Raw genomic sequence first — 19,808 nt, forward strand, 5'->3', positions numbered from 1 at the left:
GGCTCAGGTCATGATCTCACTGTGAGTTCGAGGCTTGCATCAGGCTCTGTGCTAACAGCTCAGAGCCTGGAGCCTTCTTCAGATTCTGTGTCTCCCTCTCTTTCCACCCCTCCTCCACTCATGATCTGCCTCTCAAAAATAAATAAACATTTAAAAAAAGAAAATAAAAGAAAATCTGGGCACCTGGGTGGCTCAGTCAGTGAAGTGTTCTCTAGATTTCAGCTCAGGCCATGATCTCACGGTTTGTAAGATCAAGCCCCACGTTGGGCTCTATGCTGACAGCACAGTTGAGCTGGCTTAGGAATCTCCCTCCACTCTCTCTGCCCCTTCCCTGCTTGTACTCTCTCTCTCAAAATAAATAAATAATCTTTAAAAAAAAATCAAACAAGGGCCCAGTATTTTGACTTTTTTACTGGGACATAGAATTGAGTGGAAGCCACAGGTTTTAGTTCCTGTCACATGAAAATTTTTTTTTTTATCAGATGCAATGCATTTTTATACTATATTTACTTTTCTGAAAAGCAATGAAAGCTCATTGTTGAAAATATAGAAAACTGTATTGAGGGAAAAAATCCTGTGTTTAAACCATTCTGTGATGACAGCGTTAGCATTTGGGTGCCTCTGCTGCTAGACTGTTTTCTATGCAGGTACCTACCTTTTATAGAATTAGGATTATGCTATACATACTCTCATGAAATCTGCTTTTATAACCTGTAACATGTCTCTCAGCTTCTTATCTTTTCCTATTTCATCCTGGTAGGTGGAATGCTGTCTAGTAGGGTATCATTTACAAACAACTTATCAAAAGTGTTAGTAAGTATTTCACATCAAGAAAAATATTTTAGGGTCACCTATATGGCTCAGTCAGTTGGGCAACTGACTCTTGATTTCGGCTTAGGTCATGATCTCATGGTTTGTGGTTTGAGACCCTGATTGGACTCCTCACTGGTAATGTGGAGTTTGCTTGGGATTCTCGGTCTTCCTCTCTCTCTGCCACTTCCCCACTCACTCATGAGCTTTCTGTCTCTCTCTCTCTCAAAAATAAATAAACAGGGTTGCCTGGGTGGCTCAATCAGTTAAGCATCTGACTCTTGGTTTCGGTTCAGGTCATGATCTCAAAGTTCTTGGGTTGGAGCCCTGCATCGAGCTCTGTTCTGACAATGCAAAGCCTGCCTGGGATTCTCTTTCTCTCTCTCTCTCTCTGTCCCCTCCCTGCTAGTGTCTCTCTCTCTCAAAACAAATAAACTTTTAAAACTAAATAAATATTTTTTTAATTTAAAAAAAAGAAAAATATTTAAATACATCAAATATAGGATTTTCTTAAGTTTCAGAATTGCCAAGTAGCCTTGTTTTCCATTTCACTTTATTTAAAATAAATATATATATTTACCTAAGAATATGTATGTGTGTATACATATATATATAAGAGTAGAAAAATGTCCATAGTATATTATTAAGTTAAAAAAAATCCAGAACAATACTTATAATAATAGCGCCCAGCCCAAAACACATTTATATTATGTACTGTGTTTTAAAAGGCCTGAAAGATAGATTATAGCAGTATTTACCCCGTAACGAAAAGGAGGGAGATTTCCACTTTTTATTTTGTATATATCTGTATTGCTTGATATTCTTTCATTGATCATGTACTAATTTTGTAATTTATTTGACAATTAAAATGTAATCCATTATTTATAAAGTATGTTCTGGGGCACCTGGGTGGCTTAGTCGGTTAAGCGTCCGACTTTTGCTTAGGTCGTGATCTTGCGGTTCGTGGGTTTGAGCCCCGTGTCGGGCTCTGTGCTGACTGCCAGCTCAGAGCCTGGAGCCTGTTTCAGTCTGTGACTCCCTCTCTCTTTGACCCTCCCCTGCTCATGCTATCTCTCTCACTCTCTCTCTCTCTCCTAGACATAAATAAAACATTAAAAAAAAAAAAAGTATGTTCAAGCACAGTTATAACTATAAGTTCAATTTTAATAGTGTGCCAAGTTATTGGGCCCCTAACATCTTCCCATTTCTTTTTGACTAGAATCTTCTTCCTTTTTCTTTCAACACCTTTTCTGGCAACATTTAAAAAAAAACAGATCATTGTTATAATTGTTTCTTAATATCTTCATTCTTAGGTCACTTGCAGCCCTTCCACTGCAGTTTTAATTCCCTATGAGCATCATTTGGCTTCCAAAGTGGAAAAAAAAAGAAATCCTACGTCCCCCATCCATAAGAGTGTGAGCAAGCTGCCTCAGGACCTCACTCCCTTTCCATTATTCCATCATTCTGCTACACTTCCTATACACTTTCTCCTCCTTGGTATCTTCTCCTCGTTGGCAAAATAACCATCATAGCACTAAGTCAAACAGAACTTCCATCTACGGCTTTATATGAACGTGAACACTTCCTTCAAGAGCTACTGGGAAAGTCTCTGCCCCCAGAGCTTTCCCCTGTTCCATTGGGCTTTATTAGTCAGCAAATTAGTTACATAATCTCCACATACCTATCTGTATAATTTGCCTTAGGTCAACTCAGACTATGCCCTCTTATTACATCACTTTCCTCATAGAGGAATGTTGCTAATATTTAGTATTTGATGCAATGGAAATTCTCAATAATAGGATAATCTTTTAATAGTGTCCACCAAATGAGGTCAATTCTGTGGGGATGTGACCACGAGTCCAAAAAGCAGTGTCCATCTGGCTTTATTAAACAGAGAGCAGGGCTTGTTAGGGTAAACATAGTTCTTGGGATACTTTGGGTTCTTGTGGAACAAATCCTTTTCTAAGTGATCAGAGACTTCTCAACTCTGAAGGGTGGGAAAAAGAACCTTGAGAATTCCTTGTGCTGGCTGTCCTTTTAGCCACTCCCCTGGAATGTCTGAGAACAAGGAGTGTGAGCTCCGCCTTGGTATTGAGGAGTTTTGTCAGAGGCCCCAGGAATGAATCGCTTTTGTGTTCATTGTTTCAATGATAAGCAGTCCCCTAACCTAACTTTATCAAAGAGGCAAAGTTACTCATGACTTATTTCCCACAGTTTGGAAGGAAAATATTTATGAAAAACTTCAATTTTGCAAGGGAGATTGATATGATAAAAATGGAATAGAAGTAAAGGGGTGTGCCTTGCATGACTGATGTTATTTTAAGTCTCTCAGAGAATGATTTGTCTGAGAATATTTTCTGAAAAATGATTCCCTTTTTCTTGTTTTCCTACACTTTAATCAAAAGGATATAAACATTTCTCTGCTTTTTTGAGCATTATTGACTGTGTTTTGAGACCTGCAATATTTTAAATGACAAATTCCCAGATTTACTATTAGTCAGTTTACGTGTGCTGAATAACAAAAAAGCAGATGACGTTAGTCATGAGAAAGAAATATGCCCTGGGCCAAATAGATACTTCCAGACTTGAGATTTACATTCCATTAAGGGAAGGTTTTAGTACATGATGAATACATGTTTGGTTTCTTAATATGTACTCACAGGTGGATTACCATGTTCCAAAGTGTGATCATTAGCAATGAATTAATTTATAAATCCAGAAATATCCAAGATTTACTAGAAATGATCAAATTATAGTATACTTATCTAAATAAGCCATCAGCCAAGCAGGGAACCTTGCTTCACAGAAAGAAAAATAACTACTGTCTGCAAATTCTCACAGTTTGAGCAAATTGGTCTGCCCAGAAACTTCCTGGCCACCTCCTTCTCAGTCAGGATACCACCAAGGGTTTCAAGCTTAGCAAATAAAAAATATGAAAGATGATAATTAATAATTGAGAGTTTACTTCAAGGTAGGACATTTCTAAGTGCTTTACATGTGTTATTCTCAGTTGATCTTCCTACGTACCCATAAAGTTTGTGTTATTATTATCTCTATATCCCAAATAAGGAAACTGAGGCACAGGGAGACTGACTAAATTGTCCAAGGACACTCAACTTGTAATTGCAGAGCCTGGATTTGAACCCATCAGTTCTACTTCCCAGAGTTCATATTTCAACCACTAAAAAGGGATTCTGGCATTTAGAAAAGAATTCATGTGAGGTGATGCCAATTGCACCATTTTCCTCATTGGCTATTTCTTTTAGATCATAGTTGAGGGAACAACACTTGAAAGTCATTTCTCCCAGTTTTCCTTCTCCATACTCCAAATTATAATGTATCCTATTATTCTGCCTTGCAATTACATAATCTCCTACTAACTTTCTGATTTTTACATTGCCATAGGCATACAATACTGTTTACCATAACTGAAATGAAGATGACATAAAAAGAGTCTATTTTTTTACCTTTGCTATTTTCCTCTTGGTATGGTTTTCTGAGATCTATTTAGGCTTAAGATCTGCTCTTGCATTTATCAGTCCCAGCTCTGAATAAGCTGCTATGAAATTCAGCAGCATTTCAAATCAATTCTCTCAGCTCTGACTTGTGCTGTGGAGAGTAATTCTGCGTGAGAGATGAATGAGAAGAAATTACACCAGGGAGAGACAAGGAAAAAAACAAACAAAAAAAAAAAGAGAGAGAGAGAGTGGGGCACCTGGGTGGCTCAATAGGTTAAGCGACCAACTTCGGGTCAGGTCATGATCTCCTGGTTCATGAGTTCAAGCCCCGCACCGGGCTCTGTGCTGACAGCTCAGAGCGTGGAGCCTGCTTCAGATTCTGTGTCCCCTTCTTTCTCTGCCCCTCCCCCACTTTTGCTCTCTCTGTCTCTCAAAAATAAATAAATGTAAAAAAAAAAAGAGAGAGAGAGAATGTAGGCACTTTGTCAACCAAGGAGAGAGAGCAAGGGTCAGGAAACAAGGCATAAAGATATAAAAGAATAGGGGTGCCTAGATGCCTCAATTGGAAGAGCATGCAACTCTTCTTCTTGGGGTTGTGGGTTTGAGCCCCATGCTGGGTATAGAGATTACTTAAAATTAAATATTTTTAAAAATGTATTAAAAAATATATAAGAATAAAGAAAAACAACAGCTGGGAAAGGAACCAGGTGGTCTGTTCCTGTAACAATATGTGAAATATTTCAAAGTAGAACATTTTCAGTTAACCAATTCTCCCATTGCTAGATAACGATGATTTATGTGAGATAGTTCTGAATATTTATTACAGATTTTTTTTCCATCCAAGTCTCTTGTTATTCGTTATGTTTGAGGAGACAGAAAAGCCAAAGATGATAAAGCAACAGAGAAAACTTTGGTAATTGTAATTAGGAAATTAGGAAACCAATTGACTTTGCCATATATTGAAACAGAATTTTATTTTTTTTAATGTTTATTTATTTATCTCAAAAGAGAGAGGGAGAGAAGGAGAGACAGAGGGAGAGGAAGAGAAAGAATCCTAAGCAGGCTTCATGCTGTCAGTGCAGAGCCCAGGTGGGGACTGAACTCATGAACTTTGATATGATGACCTGAGCCGAAATCAAGAGTCAGATGTGGGGCACCTGGGTGGCTCAGTTGGCCAAGTGTCAGACTTCAGCTCAAGTCATGATCTTGTATTTCATGAGTTTGAGTCTCATGTTGGGCTCTGTGCTGACAGTTCAGAGCCTAGAGCCTCCTTCAGATTTTGTGTGTGTGTCTCTCTCTGTCCCTTCCCTACTCATGCGCTTGCTCTCTCTCTCTTGAAGTAAAACATTTTTTAAAAGTTTTAAATAAAAAAAAAAGAGTCGGATGCTTAACCGACTGAGCCACCCAGGCATTCCTTGAAACAGAATTTAAAATTTATCTTTTATAAAGTAAATATTCCACAAAATATTTAATGTCAGTAAGCACCGCCTGAGTCTTTCAATATACATACTCATCATAATAATGGTTATCATTTTTGCTCTTATTAGGTGCCAGGTGCCATGCTAAACTTCACATGACTTACCTCCTCAGGCCTCACTTAATAACTTTGCAAAGTTGCTATTATTATTATGAGGAAACTGAGAACCAGAGGGTTAAATAATTTGTCCAAGGTCACAAAACAAGCCAAGTAGTGAAGCAAGGACTTGAACCTTAATTATCCTTTAGGACTCATATTTTTAACCTCTATAATCTAGTAATGCCCTCAACCAATAACTCTCAAATAGTGTTCATAAAAATCAGCAGACATGTTTGTTAGAATGTAGAGTCCAGGCTCCAACCTCAGAACATCTGTTTCAGAAGGTCTGGTGGGGACCAGGGATGGACAATTTAATAAGTACCAGAAACACTACTCTAGACACTTTTATAGGTAGTCTGAACAAAGTCATAGATTAATCATTTGTTCTGTTTCTACAAATGTATCTCCCTCTGGTCATAAACCTACTTGGGCTTCATCAAAAATGTTATTTTATGAATAAGAGAATTATTAGTCTTATTATGGTTACCCAAGAACTAAGATGGCAGAAAAGGAGAATTAAAAGGAGATCCCTTCAGCTATTATGTCCCGTACTTCCTAATCTGGCCTTAAGCAGAATTGTGAAATATCTAAATGCATCTTTGATCTTAGCTCCTCAGTCTACTTTGGGCAAGCTCCTCCCCAGGGCTCATTGGCTTCATACTGCTCAGAGTGTACAAGAAGATGCTACACAAGACTCCCAATTCCTAATTTCTCCTGCAGCCTTATATAGGATATTGATTTGTCAAGATGCTACCTTTGACCAAGAGATTGAGAGATTCAGAAGATACAATCATTCTAATGAGATTTTCCCATTTTCCCACCTCCCTCTTTCTCCCCAACACAATGCTTTATTCACCCAAATAAACCACGTGACTACAGAAAATTTTTAATGGGTGTTTCTTATCATGGGAATTTCAGGCACTGATGGCAAGCGGGTGGAAGAAATATTTTTGGTCACGTGCCTTTCAATGCCTCATAAATCAGGCTGCTTAGGCAGCTTCCTAATATCTGTTTAGGCAGTGCCTGTCCTGCTGACACACTCGATTGTACCAGACTCAGAAGCTTATGAAGTAAAGAGAAAGGTGAAAAAGCAGTGACATTGGGAATGGAAAACATGGGGGACCACGTAACTTACCCTCTCTCAGAAATGAGAACTCAAGCCACAAATATAATCATAATCCACACAGACTTCACATGTTTCTTTCCCATTCCTGTAAACAAGAAATAAAAGCCAGGATTACATTTTCCTTGATAGGTATGAAGACAAAAATTAAAGAAATGTATACAACTTGCATCACAGCAAATAGAATTCCTTAACCTCGGAAATACTCATGCCGAATACACACCTCCAACCTCTTATGCATAGAGACTTGCCCAGCAGTGACCTTCAGCAACCTAGAGAGCTTTTTATAACATTTGAGAATGCACAAATGGATATTTTTATCAGCATGTGCTCTGCGTTTGATAAATGTTATACTAAGCAGTTTGAAGCAAAAACACAATGAATACATTTTTTTTAAGTCAGTATCTACAAGAACTCTTAATTAGCATCCTCCAGAATTTTACACGTTTCACCAAATATCTCAGAAAAGAAAACTAAGTTTAGAAAGGACCACTCTTGGGGTGCCTTGGTGGCTCAGTTGGTTGAATGTCTGATTCTTGATTTCAGGATGCCAGGTCATGATCCCAGGGTTGTGGGATTGAAGCCGTAATGGGCTCCATGCTGAGTGTGGAGCCTGCTTGAGGTTCTCTCTCTCTCTCTCTCTAGTTCTCTCTCTCTCACTCTCCTTTGCCTCTCTCCCCAACTCACTCTAAAATAAAATGAAAAAGTAATAATAATAAAGAAAAAAAAAAAAGAAAACACTGCTCCAAGGTTTCATTTGTCCCCAGATGTTATCCTACTAGGTTTAGATAAAAGTTATTTGAGAAGTCATGTGTAAAGCCTTATATTGGCCATAGTTGATTTTCCAGGATTCCTTTTCAATATCTTTATGAAATGTATTTTCCTTTTTTAAGCAGATCATTCTGCTTAGCACATGTGAAAAAAAAACAACAACAAATGCCCTAAAACATGAAGAAGAGTTCTTTATAATCTATTTTTATGGTAATAAATAGATGCATGCCAATGTTATTCTCCAATTGTAGAGAGTCTGTCATATAAAAATCTTACTTAATTTATGGAAAGATAGGGGTAGCATCAGCATTTTCAGAGTGCCCAACACCATCACAATCTTCATCTCAGTTAATCCTCAGAACAACCTTTTGAAGTAGGTGTTATTATCTCAGTTTACAGATCAGGAACATGAGGTTAAGAAGAGTGAAGTAACTCACCCAGGTTACTTTCACCAGTAACTAGCAGAACCAAGTATCCAAAATAGGTGTCCATCTTATTCCAAATTCTATGCCCCTTCAACTGCACAATGCTGCTTAAAAGTTCTAAGCTTCTTTTTCAACCTCATTTGTTGGATTGTAGATCTTAATGTATTAATTTAACAGATATTTCTTATGATCTTCCTATGCACTGTGCACTTCTTCTGGGGATATAGCAATGAACAAAACAAAATCCCTACTCTCCTAGAGCTCACATTCTTGTGGGGGAGGGGTGAATTTCAGAAGATAGCTGTAATATCCCTGCTCTCTATCCACAATATAGGGCTTATTTTCCAGGCATTTATTGCCCTGAATGATTTAAGTGGAATATTCTTTTACCATCACTGAAGGAAAATTCAATACCATAGACCCCATCATCCTGATTGTATTGAATACCATTATGCCCAGATAACAGAAAGCAGTAAGTGACTAAATTCTTCCAAGTGAAAAGCTGTTATAATTGGATAATGACCACAAAGCAGTAAGGCAGTTGTTTTGTTTTGTTTTGGTGGGGTTTTTTTTTTTTGGTTTGTTTGTTGTTTGTTTGTTTGGGGTTTTTTTTGTTTGTTTGAATTATACGGAATGCTTGGAGGAAAGTAACCCAATTCTTCCGCCCACTGCCCATTACGGAGTTGACAAGGTCCTGTTCTGTGCTGTGCTCCTTAATTTTCCTGTTGGCTTTAAAGATTTACAGTAGCTCTGTGTGACACCCATACACGAGAAACACAGAGATGCCCAAGGGCCCAAGCCATGGTGCACTGGCCAGTTTTGCTCCCCCACAAGCCTGCTGGGGGCTCATCTACCAGAACCAGGGCAGCTTGGGAAGATTCACTTGCTTCTGTGAGAAATAACAGTGACTATAATAGAAAAAGAAATTCTAGGCATTCTTTCAAGCTGTTGGGAAGTTCCAGCACATTCCAGTTGTGAAAGAATTCAAGTCCCTCCACTCATGTCAAAACTCCAGTGTCATCGTTGTGTGCTTTGTACATTTACTAGACCAAGGCCTAGTAATTAACTGCAAATTCTCTCCCTGCCTTTTTTAAAAAGTAAGCTTCACACCCAGCACAGAGCCCAACACAGAGCTCAAACTCACCACCCCAAAATCAAGACCTGAGCTGAGATCAAGAGTCAGATGCTTAACCAACTGAGCCACCCAGGTACCCCAACTCCTTGCTTTTTTCATCATGAACCAGAAGCTGATCCAATAGGAAGTCAATCTGGGATTTGGTGAATTATCCTCAGACTTTGACAATCCTCAGGCAATGATAGATTTCAGAAGTTTGAAGATTCTCAACATAAAGCATTGCTATTCTAGAGCACTGAGCCAATTGTTTGTTACCTGTAAATTTTGCAAAATACGTTATTCCATAAGCTTTGGAAATCCACATCTATGATGTCTTATGACTGTTATACGAAAAGTCTTCACTCTTTTCAAGGTCCAGAAAGCCAAATGGTATTTTTTTTCTAGGCCCCAGTGCTTCCCCCAAATCACTCTTGATTGAACCTCCCTGAAAACTTCATTCTCATCTGTGATTCTATTTAGGAAGATGTCTTACTTCTTGCTTACCTCCTAACTCTTTGCTTTTTTCTTCCTCTACAAAGTAAGGGAAAAAATAAACAAAAAGTAAAACAAATTGCTCCAATTTTCCTTAAGGCAAAGGAAAAAAATTCTCCCATCATTAAGAAGTGGCCCTGAGGATCTTCAACTGGTATACATTTGGCTACTGTTACCAGGAGTCAAAAACACTGACCTTGATAACATGGCAGAGATAATATACTCCACAAGAGAAACTATTTCTTTACTATACCAAAGATTCAGTATGTATTTCCTTCAATATAGAAGGCACATGCCCCCATTCCAAAACTTGAGGGGTGGAAGAGGAAGAAGATTAATACAATTTGAACACAAGCAAATAGAGGTTGGTTAGGGAAATGACACAGACAGTGATACTGTGTCACCCCAGGGAGAAGTACTATTAATGAACTACAAATAAACAATGCTCAGGAAGCCCTGAATGAGAGATTGTGGAAAACACCAGAGAGAAGATGACTTTAACTGGACCTATCAGCAACCTCTCAGCTTTTAAATTTCACTAGGCAGAAGAGATAGATTCTACATTGTGGTTTTAGAACAACTGTGATGGCTCAAATGCCCAGACCCTCCTGAAATCCAAATACTGCTGTAACTGAGATCTGCTTTAAATGCATTATCTTCACAACCACTTGATGCTAACCTCTGAGGCAGGTGCTGTTATTATTCCCATTTTACTCATGAGGAAAAAGGAAGCTCAAGTAGGCAACTAGGCCATTGTATTACAGACAGTACGTGAGCAAGTGAGAGTACAAGCCCATGTCTGAGCCCAGGACTCCATGGTCCCAGTCACCATACTACAGCACTTCTTCCTTGACGTGTGCCTTTTCAGTCTGCAGAGGCAGCCAACTGCTCTGCTTCTCCATGGATCTCTCTCCTCCTTCTGGTTCTCTACTGAAAAGACTCAGAGACTGAGTCCTAAAGCAATGACCTGGTAACTCTTCCTATAGCTAGGCTCCATCAGCAACCGGAGCTTAGTATCTCCATTCTCTTCTCCCTACTATGACTAAAAAATGATAACTGCCCTATAATCTTTTTTTAAAAAGTCACTATGTAGGAAATGTCATCACGGCTCCATTACCTAACAGTATACCCTATAGAACAGGTATGAGTGGTACCCTGATTGCGTGAAAGAATGTATCTGAAAAGAAAACCAGACATCTTGGGTAACAATGGTAGTGGTTATACTTCTAGACCACCACCTTAGAAGGATGGAAAGTGACAGCAAATAATATATTTGATCATTTTCAAATTTTGTTAATCTATTCTCTTTCATTAGATTGAATTCATTGATTTTTGAGTGCAGGAATCATATCTGTGTCATTCACATTGTAGCCCCTGTGCCTATCATAATACCTGGCATATAGTAGGTGCTTAGAAAATATTTGTCAAATGAATAAATAGGTGATATCCCCAAATTAGAAAAGCATATCCAACTACTCCTTTTTCTTTATTTATTCAATCATTCACATTTATTGAACAAGTGATGCAAAAAAGTAGCATAATGGATTGCTTAAATACATAGAATCTAGACTCTGATTGCCTGGTTTCAAATACTGGTTCTGTCACCAGCTGTGTGACTCTGGGCTAGCCAGTGGTAAAATGGGGGAAAGAATAGTACTAACTCACAGTGTTGTTTGAGGATGAAGTAAATTAATACAAGTAAAGTATTTTTAAAGTTTATTCATTTTTGAGAGAGAGAGGGAACAAGATGGGAGGCGCAGAGAGAGGAAAGAGAGATTCCCAGCAGGCTCCATACTATCAGCACAAAGCCTGATGAGGGGCTTGCTACCTGGAACCGTGAGATCATGACCTGAGCCAAAATCGACAGTCAGACATTAAACAACTGAGCCACCCAGGTGCCCCATAAGTAAAATGCTTAGAACAGCTCCTAGTATATAGTAAATGCTAGGTGTTTGCCTTTATGAGGATGATAATGTTCCAGGCTTCAGGACACCGAAGACAAAATAGTGAAGAAGTCAGGTCTCTGAGTGCTTAAATCTTAGATTCCAGTAGGAGAAACAATCAACCTCCTGATGATTCTATAAAATAATTACAAATAGTTTTAAACACTGTGAAGAAAATGATGCTTCCCTGGTGTTGAGAAGCAGACACTGAGGTGGAATTTAGCATTCAAAGTGTTTACTAAGGAGGGTCCCTAAAACCAGCATCAGTGGGAGAGAGGAGAAAAAAAACTGGAAGGTGGGCAGAGAGAGAAGGTGGTGGCAATGCAGGCCCGGCCACAGCCTCAGCCCACCCCACAGGGAACGCTGAAGAGAAATGACCCTTCACAGTTGTCCTGACCATTCTACCCATGGGCTGTGGGCCACCCTGGGAAGGGGCGTGGCCTTGCACTCGGCAGCTGAAGCAATCCCTAAAAGGGCTGACAGCTGAAGACCTGCTGCCAAAGGCATACACATCAGCTGGGGCGGCAGAGCCTCCAGTGAGGGAGGATAGGGCAGCACAACGCCGCTGTAGGCATTCCCCTGAGCAGACAGGAGGGCAAGTGTGAGTTGCTACCTAAAACAAAGTGGTTAGGGAAGGCCTCTCTAAGGAAGTAATATTTCAGGTGATAAAACTACACCGTGAGGAGGCAGCAGCCAAATAAATAGATGGGTGAACGCATTCTTACTAAAGGAAATAGCCAGTACAATATCCCCTTGGTCAGAATAAGTTGGCAGTGTTTCAAGTACAGAAAGGAAGAACAGTGAGTGTCAGAGAGTGGTATAAAGTGAGTCTGAAGAGGCAGGCAGGGGCCAGAAACTTCAGGAGTTTGGATTTTATTCTAAGTAATGATGAGTAGCAACTAGAGAAAAGTGGAAGGATCTGATTTACTCTTTTAAAACATCACTCTGGATGCTATGTAGGAAATGGGTTGAAGAAAGGATAAAAGTGAAGGCATAAACTAAAAATTTACTAAACGTTTCTAGACAAAAGATGGTATACTGATGAAGATGAGAAAAGTGAACATATTTATATGCAGAACTCTATAGGAAACTAAGCAGAGATTGCTAAAGGATTAAATGTGCAAAGTGAAGGAAAGGAGAATAAAAAATAACTCCCAGTTTTTTGGCTTGAACAACTGGAAGGGTGATGGTATATACTGAGATAAGAAAAGGTAAATTTAGGGACGAACATAGAGTCCCATCCCTATTAAACATCAAGTAGAGATGCCAAGTAGTCAGCTGGATACACAAGTCCTGAGTACAGAAGAAGAGAGGAGAAAGGCTATTTATATTTGGAAGTCATAGGTAAATAGGTTATATGTTGGTTCATTACTGCCACATTACCACTGCCACCACTCAGAGGCATAAAGCAACAATATTTTTACTCACATCTGCAGATTGGCTGGGGCTCAATCCAGGTATCTCTGCTTCTATCTGTGGGGTCAGATGTTTTTTCTAGAACACAATGTTACATGTCAATTATATCTGAATTTTTTTAAGTCCTGGACATATGATACACCTTGACTTTCACCAGTATATCACTACCCAAAGCAAGGTACACATGCGAAACTCTGCCTGTGACAACAACCTGGATGCAGAAATTGGCAGGGGCGGTAGGAGGGGGTGTGCCATGAGGGATGGTGCAAAATAGGGGTCCATAACTTAGTCTGCCAGAGATGAGATAGCCAGGGTATGAATATAGATAGTTAATAGAGCCAGACTCAGACAAATTCCCAAGGTACTTCAGTATTTACCACTCAGCTAGAAGAGGAAAACCTAGCACGGATTTAGGAGGAGCAAGTGCAGTTGGAAAATAATTAAGAGAACATGAGAGGGGTAAGAGAGAATAGTGTTTCAAGGAGACCATCAAATGTTGCTGAGACATCAAATACGGTGTGAACAGAGAGAGGTCTTTGGTACCTGGCAACACGGCCCAGCAATCCAGGTGTTCCATAATAGGACGCTGGGACAGGTGAGAGGGTAAGAGCCTACTGTCTCATCCTGGGTTCTCAGGCAGCAGAAAAGCAAATTATGTTTGGACAATTAAAAAAATTACCATTCTTTCAGGAACGGTGGGAATAGGTTGGTGAGTGATTAATTATTAGGTTGTTTGAGGCCAGACTGTTGAAGTTCTTCAACACCTGCCTAGGGAATTGGAACTTGGTTCTTTAAACAACAGCGAATCATTCAAAGCTTTTGGAGCAGAAGAGTGATAAATACCAAGTTTTGGTTCTAAAGGCAGTATAAGATGGATTTGAGAGAGAAGAGACTAGTGGCAAAGAAGCAGGTTATCCTAGATCTGTTACTCAGACCTCTTGCCCAGACCCTCACCTCCCAGAGAGACTTAGATTTCCTTTGATCAAGTCCCTGGTGGTTGTTGCTATTAAAATCTTTCTTGCCTGCTTCCTCCTTGCCTGGCTGACGTTAACTGACTTCTAATAACTTTCTAATCAAAATCTGGGTCCTGACCATCTGCCTCCACCTTCCATCTCAGCACTCACTCATTTAGAAGTGTCACCTTTCCTTTTGTGTCCACACAGGTAACTCCTCCACCAATGGGCTTCATATGGCAGCATGAAACCATAGGCTGACTTGTTGACAATTCCAGGGTGCTGCTAATTCAGACCTGTCCCCCGAGTCCCTGCTGCTTTCCTTCTACCAGCCCATCCCTGTCCATTCTCCCAGAGCACACTGAAAGGTAGTTCGTGGAGTTCAGAACACGATGGTAGCCTCCAACTCACTAGCGTAGGTTCTAGTCCTCCTCATCTCAGGCTTGGCCTCTGAGGGATACCCACCTTGTGCAAATGCTCTTCTTACTTAAAGTCCCATTTGACCCCTCTAGTGACTCTTAGCAGGGGGTTGAGGTAGGGATAGGGTGTGAGCAAGCAATGATCCTGAAACAATTTTGTCTACTATGTGTCTCAATTTGCACCATTTTCTAAGAAGCCTAAAAGGCAAATACATCAACAAATGCCCCACATAGTGAAATATTACCATTGGTATTTCGTAGTAATTTGGCTTGGAAAATTTTTCCTACGTTCTCATGCCTGGGCTACGTGCTCTCATGCCTTTCTACAGAAAGATTAACAGGTGTTGTTTCTAGAACACAAGGATAACTTGAAATGAGTTATGGTTTAAAATGAGAAGTCATGATTGGATAAATGCCAGGACTTCCCCTATTATTTTTATAGAGCCATGATATTTTTTCCTAACACATATTTCTTCAATTGCTGTGCATAGTATTTTCCTGTTGTCTGCTAGCCAAATAGTCTTTAGCTGACTGGTCCTAGCGGGGAATGGAGAAAATCATAAAACTGGAAATTAGGAAGCAATGACATCAGTGTTCAAATCACAAAAGACTAGGTGGAAGCAAATATTTGCTTTAACCCTGATTTGCACTGTTAATGAAAGACTAAATACGGCAAAACTGGAAATTTGCTAACTCTTCTCAGGCACTACCATTTAGTAGTTTCTCTGACCTCAGTAGTATTTCATTTGGCCATAGTGCTCACTGGGAAATTGGCAGTGACACATAAACTCTCTCCCATTGCACCACCCTTGGGCTCTAGCTGCACCTGCAGGCCATGGAATCCTTTTGTGGTCTCTTCAGTCTTTGCTCTGGAAATAAGGCAAAGAGTAGCTAGCTATGTTGCCCACCTGATGACAGAGCCACTCAGAGCTGCCTTGTTCTCACATTATACTAGACATCTTCAGAAGCAGCTTTAACTCTGGTTTCTGCTCTCAGAATATTTCATTATTTGATGACTTCAGAGTTTGTGATACCTAGACTGAATTACTCTTGACTGATAGGGGCCAGAGTACAAGGCTGTGACCCACGCTGCTCCCTCCGGCCATCCAACCCCCCTCGTGGCAAAGCTCTCAGAAACTCTGATGTCCTTTGCTGCCTCAGGAGTTAGTTACACTTCTTAAGAGTGGCTCTGCACTACCTTTGTCAAAGAGTGGCTCATGGCCTTTTCTCCACTGATGATCCCTATTGCTCACATAGATCCTATCTCATAGCTTCTCCAAACAACCTTTTTGAAATTTAACTTGTGTACGCTCCAAAATATCATAGTAGGAAAGCTAGCTTAAAGAACCCATCACAGTCACACTCAAAGCTGCCACTTGTCTCTGTCATTTGAGTCTCTGACACAGGACAAGGCCTCTGACACAGGACAATGTGTTCTTGGCCTTTCCTCCATGACTCCCACCTGTCTGTACAACCACCCCCAGATGAAACAGGGACACATGAGAAAACCATCCCTGAATATCTCTTAGTTTCTCCAATGGATACCTGTGACAGCCTGGGTTATATCAGTAAAGGAATGGAGCCCATGACTAGAGCCTGTGTCAGAGTCAAGTCACTTCAACTATTTACTGAGCACCTTCTTTATGCCCTATATCAAGGAGATCTTGGCACCCAGCTAATATCACTAGTCTGAACAGGTTTCCCTGAAAGTGTGATTACATTACATGCTTTTCATAGACCTCTCTGCCCAACAGTAATTATGGGGCAACCCTGGGTAGCTGTGGACTGCTAAATGAAGCAGTCCTGGGCCACAGATGAACCAAAAGCAGATGCAGTAGAGCTGACTTCTCAATCCCTTCTGTATCCCCCAAAAAGCTCTGAGTAAACAGTACGTTTATGTTATGGTCATTATTTTGTGCTTCCCTCCTTTGTATCTCATATCTGTTGAGGTCAAGCAACCTCATATCTGTTGCTTAGACTATAAACACAGACAAAATGCCAAGACACAGATAGAGTCACCAGGAAACCCAGCTCCATGTGCCAGACCCACCTTTGTGCTTTTGGACTGTTGCTATGTTTGTTTAGAGATGGCAGGAAAAAAGTGCCACATGGCTCAGTGCTCATTTGCTTCCTGCTCTGTTAGGTATTAAACCCCAGCAACCTGCCCAAGTCTCAGTCTCCCTTACTATAGCTAACTAACTAGAACACTAACCCCCAGCTTAATGTCCCATGAGTATAATCCTCTCCTCTTCTCTGCTTCCTTCTTCTCTTTTCTTCCCAAGATCCTGTGAGCTAAATATCATCATATAATAAGCAATAATCTATAAATGCAGAGAGTTGTCTTCTTTGTAATTCTACTCATATGGGGAATAAAAAATAATTGTTGATTGTCTTAACCTACACATAACTTGTAGGACAGAAAGATTCCTGTCAAATAATCTTCCCTTAATAAATTCCCTTCACTATTATAAACTAAGACATGACCTTCAAGCTTTAATACCCAGACAATACAACATTTGTGTGTTATTTAATTAGTGTATTGCTTTTGTTAATGTACATTCCTGTGGTTATACCACTTTCCACTCAAACTTTAAAAAAATACTACACAGTATTAAAAAATTTTTCTTACCAATGTGTCCATACTTACGCTCCATTAATTTTTTTTTTTTTTTTACCAACCAGGATCTCTTAATGTTTTGAGGTCATCTCATAACAATGGCTAATTTATTAAGTCCTGGAAAATTATAACAACAGTAAGTCTTTGTGCAAAGTTGGCATCCTGAAGATTTTTGGTTAAAAAAAAGAATATGATAGATCTAGCAGAGACCACTGTCATTTCTGTACCATCTAATCCCCATTATGAAGTAATTTTTATCAAATTTAGAAATGATGATGTGGCAGCATAAACAATGCTGGAAAAGCTAATTCAATAAATCAGAGGGGTTATTCCATGTCATCTACATGCTCAAACAAGAAGGAGAGCACACTGGCTTTAATAAATCCTCAGTTTCCAGCCAAAGGCCTTTCAGAGTTCTTGGCTGCCTGATCAGATGTCTGGAATTATGAAAGCAAAGTAAGTTTTTGGAGCTTAACGAGGAACTTCTGACTTACCATAAAAAGACTTAAACTGGACAGATTGCTCAGTATTCTACATAAGTATCTAATAATCCTATAATTGCCTAATAACTATTATCTCACTTTACAGATAAGGAAACTAAGACTAAAAGGAGATAAGAAATGTGTTTATATTTGAGCAGCTAGGAAATGATGGATCTGCAATGCTAACCTTTCTACAATGTTCATATTATAACACAGACTATCAGACAGTGTGCTGATTTTGTCAATGATTCCATTTCAGCCCCATAGGTTGCCCAGCCTGGGTATGATGTACGTGACCAGGTGACTCAGATCACTGGGCTGATGAGGCAGAGAGTCATTCAGTGATTCAGCAAATATTATGGAGCAACTACTATCTGTCAAGCACTGTTCTAGGTGCTAGAGATAATAGTAGAGAATAAACAGACAAAATCCCTTTCCTCACTGAATTTACGTTCTACTGAGGGGAAACAAACAAGTACATGATGTAGGGTAGTGATAAGCACTATGAAGGAAAAGAAGGGTAGGAAAAAAGAGAAAACTTAGGTGAGGTGCCCATCTATTTAGATGGTCAGGGAAGTGCTCTCTGATAAGAAGACACTTGAGCAAAGACTGAAGGATATGAGGGGAGGGAGTAAAAAGTGAACCATGTCACATTTGGGAAAGAGCATTTCAGACTGAGGGAATGCCAAGTGAAGAGTCTAAGCAGAATGTTCCATACATTTAGGGGAAAGCACTGAAGATCCCAGTGTGGCTGCAGCCGAGTTAGCAAGGAGAGTTGAAAGAGATGAGGTGGAATGGGTGGCAAAGAGGGAGATGGCCATAAAAGGCCCTTTGGATTCTCTAAACATTTTGGGTTTTACTCCATGTGAGATGGGAAGTCTTTGGGAGGCTTGTGACACAATGACATACTGACTTATGTTTTAAGAGAATCATTCTTAATTAGCCTGTTGACTTGAATGCCTCTAGTCAGCAAGGCCCCAAACTACAAACAGAATGAGTGGTAGCACAGTAGTGCAAAGAATATGAGCTTTGGAATTAGACAGACCTGTTTCCAAATCTCAGCCTCCATCACCAGCTGTTCTATTAATCTTACACTATTTAACCTCTTTGAACTTCAGTTTCCTCAACTGCAAAAGGAGAATAATATAACCTACTCCACAGTTATTAATTATATGAGATATGTGTGAAGCACCTAAAATATAACTATATTTTATCAGCCCTCAAAAATAAAAATAACCAGCCACTGTATTTAATTTAGTAATTAATTATTGAATTATTTTATCAATATTAAAAATAATACAGGCAAGGCTTCCTGGGTGGCTCAGATGGTTAAGTGTCCGACTTCAGCTCAGGTCATAATCTCACAGTTCGTGGGTTTGAGCCCCGCGTTGGGCTCTGTGCTGACAGCTCAGAGCCTGGAGCTTGTTTCAGATTCTGTGTCTCCCTCTCTCTCTGACCCTCCCGTGTTCATGCTGTCTTCCTCTCTCTCAGAAATAAATAAAAAACATTAAAAAAAATTTTTTTAAATAATACAGGCAAGACCTACACTGGATAATATTTCTTTTCTGCTTCTAGAATAACAATAGCAAAAATTTTTTAAAAGCTTGGTATTTTTGGAAATTTTCTTTTATTATTACTTTTTAAATTATTTTCTTAATTTAAATTTTTTTTATATTTTTATTTATTTTTCAGAGAGAAAGAGAGAGACAGAGCATAAGCAGGACAGGGGCAGAGAGTGAGGAAGACACAGAATCTGAAGCAGGCTCCAGGCTCTGAGCTGTCCACACAGAGCCCGATGTGGCGCTCAAACCATGAATGGTGAGATCATGATCTGAGCTAAAGTCAGACACCCAACCAACTGAGCCACCCAGGTGCCCCAGAAACTTTCAAAGATACACAAAATTAAAGCAAGTAATCTAACAAAACCCATGTATACAATTTCAATAATGAGCATTTATCCAATCTTATTTCATCTTATTTTTCTGAAATATTTTAAAGCAATCCCAAATATATTATTTTCAATTATAAATGTTTCAGTTTGCATCTCTAACAGAAAATAACTTTTTAAAAACATAACCCAATACAATGAACATATATAATGAAACTAACAACATTTCTTAATATCATCGAATCCAGTCCATGGTCAAATTTTTCAGCTACCTCTAAGGTATCTTTTTTACAATTGCTTTGTTCAAATCAGGATCTAACC

This window comes from Crocuta crocuta, unplaced genomic scaffold (assembly GCF_008692635.1).
Source record: "Crocuta crocuta isolate KB4526 unplaced genomic scaffold, BGI_CrCroc_1.0 scaffold216, whole genome shotgun sequence".
In the NCBI taxonomy this organism is placed as follows: Eukaryota; Metazoa; Chordata; class Mammalia; order Carnivora; family Hyaenidae; genus Crocuta; species Crocuta crocuta.